At 39.8% G+C, this 8,534-nt stretch overlaps 1 protein-coding gene across 1 annotated transcript in view; it reads left to right on the top strand.

Moving 5' to 3' along the window:
- Positions 1-6,430: 6,430 nt before the first annotated feature.
- LOC107293667 (RAF proto-oncogene serine/threonine-protein kinase-like) overlaps positions 6,431-8,534 on the top strand; it is a 59,079-nt gene continuing 56,975 nt past the window's right edge. Inside the window, exon 1 of the mRNA XM_015822829.1 lies at positions 6,431-6,441. The gene's annotated coding sequence lies outside the window, so the exon portion shown is untranslated. The remainder of the gene's footprint in view (positions 6,442-8,534) is intronic.

Genomic DNA, 8,534 nt, shown 5'->3' with positions numbered 1-8,534 from the left:
GAGGAAATCATCGAATTTGCAGATAACACCAAACTGGCAGGAATAGATAGGCTCAAGATACAGAAGGGGCTTAACAGATGTAAAGTTCTACATTTAGGTAAGAAAAACCAAATGTATTGGTATAGGATAGGTGGTACCTGTCTCAACAGTAGTACCTGCAAAAGGAACCTTGAAATTCTAGTGGACAATCACTTAAATATGAGCCAAGAGTGTACTTTAGCTATCAAAAAAAAGCCAATACAGTCCTAGGCTGCATTAACAGAGGGATAGAATCAAGATCACATGAAGTGTTAATATCATTTTATAATGCTTTGGTAAGACCACACTTGGAATATTGCATCCACTTTTGGTTGCCATGATATAAAAAAGATGTTAAGACTCTAGAAAGAGTCTAGTGGAGAGCAACAAAGATGATTAGGGGACTGGACACTAAAACATATGAAGAACTTGCAGGAATTGGGTTTGTCTAGTTTAATGAAAGGAAGAACTAGGGGTGACATGATAGCAGTGTTCCAATAGCTAAGGGGCTGTCACAAAGAAGAGGAGTCAATCTATTCTCCAAAGCCCCTGAAGGCAAGATAAGAAGCAAAGGATGGAAACTAATCATGGAGAGAACCAACCTAGAACTAAGGAGAAATTTCCTGACAGAACAATTAATCAGTGGAACGACTTGTCTCCAGAAGTTTTTAAAGAAGAGATTGGACAACCATTTGTCTGAAATGGTATAGGGTTTCCTGCTTGAGAAGGGGGTTGGACTAGAAGACCTCCAAGGCCCCTTCTACTCTATTATTCTGTTAGAATGGAATGTCTCTATCGGGGCCCCAAACCAGTTGGCAGTCAGGTTTTCAGGATCTTTCTGAAGGCCAAGAGGGTAGGTGCAGATCTCACCTTGAGGGGCATGATGTTTCAAAGAGCGGAAGGCATGCCAGTAAAGGCTCTTCCCCTGGACCCAGCTAATCGCAATTTCTCCGCTGATAGGATCCGCAGCATGCTTCTTCTGCTAGAGTGAGTGGGGCAGATCACTTTGGGGTGTGACAGTTCCTCAAATACTGGACCTATGCCATAAAGGGATTTAAAGGTAATAACCAACACCTTGAATTGGACCAAGAAGCAGATCAGCAATAAGTGCTTTTAAGTGCTCCCTTGTACAATTTTAATTTTGGAATCTTGTTTGATTTTATTGGTTGGATTTATTGGATCTTGCCTTAGAATTAGCTTTAAATCTAATCATTTTCAATGAATAGCGGGCTTAAAATGTTATCAATAAATAAAAGAAGTAAGAAAATAGAATTGCTATAATGAGTTTTTGTGCTTTGCTAGAAGTCCTGCAAAGTTGTCTATCTTGTTGCTTTTCTTGATATTATCGTGAAAGTCAAGTCATCAACACCTAAGAATGTGTAAGTCTCCAAGACTGAGGAACACAAAACTTCCTCCCAGGTCAAAGTAATTGTCTGTTTTCTCTATTTTGATTACCAATAGCTCTCCAGAGCCTTAGTAGCAGGAATCTTTCCCATCACTTGTTATTGGATCTTTCTAAACTTGGAGATAGATAATTATCTGTGGTCCATGTTACCTTCAAGCCACTTTGTTTATTGTAGGCTCCAGAGCCCTTCAAAGATGGTCTTGAAATTCAATGGCAAGCCAGTTATAATGGTAGTAATGGTGCAATTTTCCACCAATTTCCAGCAAGAAGGCAAAAACTGTGTTGGGCTTCTGATAACCTTAATACCTGTATGTGTTTTTTTTATTTAAAAAAAAACCTTCTAAATTTCCATAAATTAAATATTGCCCATACTCATCTTTACATCTTTTGGCTGCCAAAAAATAGAAATCCGCCTCCAGCCACAAACTTTACCCCCTCACCCCATTTTAGTCAGAAATCCCACAGGATTAAACCTCAGACTTCCTACGCTTGTGCTTAGTGAGCTATGATCCCAATCTGTGGAAACTTCTGTTGGCCTTTCCTTATACGTATTTTGGAGAAGCTTCTGTAATGTTTTGTTTTTTCTGTGTTAGGCCAAGTTGCCTCTATGAGTCACCCATACCAAGTAATAGATTGAGGATTAATGGTCTTTGTATTTTCAGAACTTGGAGTGGGACTTTGCCTCTAAATCTAAATATAGCCTGATCCTAACAACCCCTAACATTAGCTATGCATTTGATTCATAACTTCATTTTGTGACTGAGTTTGAACGTCAGCCCTCCTGGTCTAAACATCTGACCTAATGTGTGGATTTACTCATTTGTTCTCCATCCTGTGTTTTTGCAACATTTTGCTTAAGTAAACATTCTGGAGGGCTTGCGAGTACACACATTATTTTGTGACATTTTGAGTGGACTTAATAAAGGCATTACCCAAGTATGGATTTTGGATTCTTTTCCCATAAGCCTTTGATTGCTTTTCCTGAATTACTGTGTTTCAGCTGCTAACTTGGAGGGATTTTGTTAATGTTTTATTGTTTATAGTTTAAGTATAGTGGATATGTTATTACGTTTTTATGTAAACAGCCCCGAGTATAAACTTTGGGGTCTGGGAAAAATATGTAAATATTATAAATAAATATAAGTATACATTCTCAGCCATTTTCCCAAGCTGTGCCTTTCACTCTAGTGTGAAACTTTATCTGGATCAGAGCTGTGACTCTACCCATTAAACAGAAAAGGGTTAACATAACTTGGATGATAACTTTTAATACCAGAGAGCTTTCCAGTCTAATAGCTTGCCTACACGTTCTCTCTCTTCTACTAACACAATCAAAGTAAGAACCAGTCAGAGATACTATTTGGGTCACTGGTGCCTCTCTGTTCCCCACTGAGGCCAGTTCCTCAAGCACTGTAGCTGTTATTACATTGCTCTTGCTTGTGTTTATCAATGTCTACAATCCCCTCTCTTGCTTTTAGCACTCTCCATGCAGAAGGAAGGTCTCTCTGCAAAACCCCCACATCTGTTTACAAATGTAGAAGGATGAGTGTTTCTCAGAGATTTGTTTCAAGGCCCTGTTTATTGGTGGGGGTAACACAGCACCTAGTAATGGAGGTTATAATTAACCACTCTCATATGTTGCTGTAGAGCTGAGGAATTGCTGTTTATATTAGAACGCAAGGTTCACCAGCATTCTAAATATTTACACATTCAATGTTTATGGCCTTTCTGGGCTTCTATTGCTCATATAAATCAACTATGCCCTGATATTTATGAACAGAGATGCAACAAAAGGTTCTTCTGAAAAGTCTTCATTTTTCATTTTGATCCAGAAGTGCACCCAGTTTTTGCTGATTGCAAGGCTTTCACACTTGTGGTTTGGTTATTTTTTTACTGAAACCAACAGAGGACATCTTCTAGGTGAGAGAATGCTGGGCACAGATGTCCAGACAAAGTCAGAAGAAAAATAAATCCCATGTAGGAGGAGTACACCATTCCTTATGCAGCCTACTGGTTGCTGCCTGCAATCCAGAGATAGCTTCTTCCACGGGGACAAAATCTCTGGCTGCTCTGGAAGATGTTTTTCCCCTCTGGTTTTGAAGGAATGCAGGGTTATATGCTGCCTCTGTCCCTTTTGTCCTTGTGGGAAGCTGCCTGCCAGCCATGCACTTGTGTTCCTAATGAGTATGACTAGGTGAAATAGAAAAGCAAAGGTGGAAATTTAAGCAGCAATCTCCACCTCAACGTACCAGCCTGAATATCATGCAGTTTGCTTCCAAATAAGCGTGTTACCCTGCCCAGTTAGCTTTCTAAAATAGGATTGAATCTGGCAGAGGGGAGTTAATGTCAGCCAGAACATTAAAAGAAGGGATAGGCTGAATTTTGTGTCAAAAATATACCATTTGTTTGTGGCCATCAGAATCATTCACCACAAGCAGAATATGAAATTTTGGTCTGCTGATGGCTCTATTCCAACTTTTTAGATGTTGGAAATATTCCAATATTCTCCAGTATTCTCTCCAAATATGTTGCACCACAATCTGCAACCACCTAAACCAGCAATCTCATTAAAAACTAGGATAAAAAAGTAAAAAAGAGTTTTAATCAAAGTTAAAAGAACATATAAAAAAGCAGCAAGTACTGACAGGAAAGATATTATAAAAATATGATAGAAGGAAAAGGCAGGGTAATAAACACAACTACTCAAAATATTTTATCAGTTTTTTAAACAAATTATTAGAAATGGTTTCTAGAAATCAGATCTATGCTTGCTGGTGTCATGTTATTCTTTAATTCTTTTCCAAAACCTGGATTTTTATACTTTCAAGAAAATGAAAGAATCATGCTGCCAATGATTAAATTAACACAATATTTGAAAGCTTCATCAAATTTGAGCTCATGATCTTACAGATAGATATGTTCTTGGTGTACAGCTATTGCTCTGCTATAGAGCTTTTTGAAAATAAAGCCATAAATCATTTTAAAGGAGATATATATAGAAAATAGATGAAAACCAACCAGATACCCTAGAACAGGATGAGGTATTTACTTATCTCTCTTGGGAATAAACCCAGTGGAAAAAAGTGAGATGTACTTTTGAATAGACAAGCATAGTATTTTATTCTATATATGAATGAAGTACAAGTTCTTACAACCATCAAACCAAATCTCATTCATCTTCAGATGACCTCTAGAACAAGTAATTTATTTGCTATATTTTTGTATCTGTCAATTTTGCTTATATCTTTGCTTCCAATGATTAGAGCCTCTTCAAGGGTAATTTCCAGTTTGGAAGAAATGTTTCCCATAAATCACTGGAGCATATTGCAGGGAGAACAGAATTTGAACTTGGCCCAGTTTGGCATCATATGACAAGGTTGTTTTGTTCATGGCCTTTGGAAGGTCAGATCTGCAGCTGTATTTGACAAGCCAAAGATGAAGAAATGAACTGATCTTATATAAAAGCAGAAACTGTCCTGTTCCTCTCTATAAAAGATGCTTTGAGGCTGGGATAGATAACATGGTGCTCACTGATACCTGGATTATAACTGTTATATCCCTTGCCCTTGAACATGTTAACTCAAGCTAATGGGCATTTCTCCAAAACAGAGGGAGAGCACAACATTGTATTTCTTTCTTTCTTGCCTGCATTGCAGGACAACTTAGATCAGCGGTTCTCAACCTATGGGTCGCGACCCCATTTGGGGTCGATCGACCATTTCACGGGGGTCGCCAAGCTGTCCGCCATTTTTTCCCCCTTTTCCGGCAGGTGCCTTACCTCCCTTGAGCTGGGCCAGCTGGTGGTCGGCCTGCTCCGTCTCTGCCGCTTGCCAGCTACGCTTCGGCCGGCGCAGGGGGCGGAACCATGCATGCGCGGCGCTCCCGGGCAGGGAAAGTCCTTGACTTACGACCGGTTGGGTAGCCCTCGACTTACGACCAGTTTAGTCCTCGACTTACAACCGGTTGGGGGCGCGGCATTAAAAAGGTTGAGAACCACTGACTTAGATGCACAACTGGCTTTGGCCAAATCTCAGTTCTGCTCTCTTATTTCCTATAACTTGAGCAGTTTAAATGAGTAATAGCGAAAGCACAATCATTGCACCTACATTTTCTGCTTGGTTCTTCTGTCTTTCAGAACCTTGCTTTCTTCTGCTAAACCTTTGAAACTTGCATGTTGGTCCTACCCACAGTAATTTTGAGAGACTTAGAAGTTCTTTGGGAACCCATCTTCTAGTTTCTCATTCCATTATGGCAGTGCTAGGATGGGAAGATACCCAATGCTTAGACAGCATCAATTGCTCTGCTGGAATTCTCCCCCCTGCATATACTGGCAAATCATCTCCAACATCTGGAGCTGCTTTAGCTTTCATAGTTTCCCTCCATGAAACTACCATAGTTGTTGATGTAAAATGGAGGTTTCCATTCCTTTTGTTTTGCCCAGGCCTTCCCGCCAGTACCCTCAGTGAAGTCCTGCTTGAGGCTGCAATTCCTGGCACTCAAGAGCTACGGCTCCAGTTACATTTGCTGCTGTCGTGCAGCCTCTACAAGTGACTGTATTATACTGACAATCTAAAAATAAGAGAGTGAGAAAAAGCATCAAGCCAAAGCAAGAAAAAGCAAGCAATTAAAATTGGGTGGGGTTGAAGAGCACACAGGAGGAAAAATTGCAGGCTATATTGAAAAGACGTTGAGAGGCTTCAAAGAAAATGTGAAAATACCTTGGGTGGTATTTAATTGGAAGTTGTGGGTTTGCTGCCTTTTTCCAGTCTGTAGCAGCCATGCGTTCAGTCGAAGCGTTTGTCTAATCTGCATGGGAATCTGGGAAAGACAAATTGAGCTGTCAGTCCTAGGACTTTCCTCCCATCCTCCAGTTTAGTTGAGAACAGTTGCACCTTGTTTTCAGATCTGCAAGGCTCCTGTTCTAGTTCATGAGTTCTGCAAACAAATAGGATGCCATTGTGTGAAAGCTTCCTGATTGAACTTTAAGTGGAGTAAAGAAGCTTTCAGAACTTCTACTGGTAAGTTTTCATGATTTTCCCAGTTTTTTAAAAAATATCTTTCATTGGACCTAAAAATGGAGGATAATTTTGTCTAGAACAGGTCATAGCTTGATGTGAAAATGACTGATGGGGAGAATGGTTAGTCATGAATTACGGAAGCTGGAAAATAACAGTGTAAACTGAGATCAGTTCTGTGTGTGGTTCAGTTCAGTTCATTTCTCTTCTCCTTGATTTGTTCCCTTGATCAAAGTTGCAATTTAGTAAAATCATCTCTTGAAAGCTCAGTCGTTTCATCATTAATGCAGAGTTGTTCCTATGGAGGAGTCATCATTTTTTCTGCTAATTAGATTGGTGCTTGCATTTCCTACATGGCTGATGGTCCAAGCATAAGCTGTCACATGCAGGGATGAACCTTAAATAAAAAACATTAGGAAAAAACATTTTTTTCAGGGTGCCTTCTCGCGTTATAATTTCAACAAGCAGTTTAACAGGGTTGACTATTTCTTGTGAACAAGTTTCAGATCTCCTGAATATTTTTCCACTAGGAAAGTGATTGAAATTAAATGGATGCCTACTGACAGCTCTTTATCCTAAGCTTAATTTGAACAAGTTGGATAGCTTTGGATATTTACAGCAGCCATTTATTTATGAACAGGAGCATTTCTTTCTATAGTAAATGCTCTGATCATTAAAATGTGGCAGAGAAACCATGGGCTGATTCTTCCAAGATGAGGCAATGGCTTCAGTCTCAACACCCACCTTAAATGTCTGTTTTTAAGAAAAGGCAATCGAAAGACGATGGCAGAATACATGTTTCCTGGGCAAACTTGTAAATATAAGTCTTACAAGGAACATGTTCAAGGTAGAACAAGGCAGGGAAACTCTTTTTAGTGGAAAAATCACAGTTTGACAAAATAGGCAGAAACCAATGGTTTGACTCAAGGCCAAGTGAGAATTGGGGGTTGGTGATGGTGGCAGAACAATAGGTATGTCCAGATACGAAGGATCTGATCTAGAAAATAAGAAAAGGACATAGGTATAGACCAGGGGTAGTCAACCTTGGCTCTTTTATGACTCGTGGACTTCAACTCCCAGAATTCCTGAGCCAGCATAGCTGGCTCAGGAATTCTGGGAGTTGAAGTCCACGAGTCATAAAAGAGCCAACGTTGACTACCCTTGGTATAGACCATGGAATCCTCAGGGTTCAAAATGTTGATGGTTGTTTTTAATCAACTGCTCAATACCAAAGGGGTTTTGAGGACTTCCCTCATAAACTCTTTTCTAAGACAGATATCACAAGCTACCTGTTGATAGGCTTTCTAATATTTTGGATATTTATAAATGTGTGAAGCTTATCAGAGGTTGATTATTTTATGCTGAATGTTGTTGTTTAAAACACAAGGGATGAAAACCATGTAAGGGAGAGTAACACTTTCTGCTTGCCCCTTTGCCAGACTGGACCACTCACCATTTCCTGGCTGTCAGCTCATTGCAAAAGCAGCCTGAGTCCATGTTTGCCCAATTTTGATTGACAACTGCTCTTTTACCAGGGAAGCTGCCTTGAGCCCTTCAGAGCATTTGGTATCCATCTCCATTCTAGTAACATCCCCAATTCCCATTGGCTGCAGTACTGGCAGCCCTGTTCCTCTCCAGCAGCTGGTCACTGCCTCAAGCAGCCATTTTCTCTGTTGTTCAGGGCTTCAGTTTTGCAAAACAACAAACAAACCTACTTGCAGATGATATGAAGATGGCCTGTTGAGTCCAAACATTATCCTCAACCCTAGAATTGAATTCTCTGTTCAAACCATACATCTCCTACTGGGTAATCTTTCAGCTGCTGCCCAGGTTGGGTGAAGAATGCTCCCTTTGCTTTCCCATCCCCTGCTCACAGTACTAGAAAGCTTCCCTTCCTTTCTATTTCCTTTTAAATATATATTAACATTGCAATGTAGGAATGTTGCTGCTTTGCTTTTGTGAAGCTAATCTATCTTCTCTTGCTATTTATTTATTTATTTATTATTTATTGAATTTATATACCGCCCTATCTCCCTTACGGGACTCAGGGCGGTGAACAGGCGATAATAAAAACCACGATAAATATACACAAGTTT

The sequence above is a fragment of the Protobothrops mucrosquamatus genome, unplaced genomic scaffold, assembly GCF_001527695.2.
Source record: "Protobothrops mucrosquamatus isolate PMUCROS unplaced genomic scaffold, P.Mucros_1.0 scaffold1688, whole genome shotgun sequence".
In the NCBI taxonomy this organism is placed as follows: domain Eukaryota; kingdom Metazoa; phylum Chordata; class Lepidosauria; order Squamata; family Viperidae; genus Protobothrops; species Protobothrops mucrosquamatus.
The sequence above is the reverse complement of the archived record's forward strand: the minus strand, read 5'-3'. Positions and strand labels throughout refer to the sequence as shown.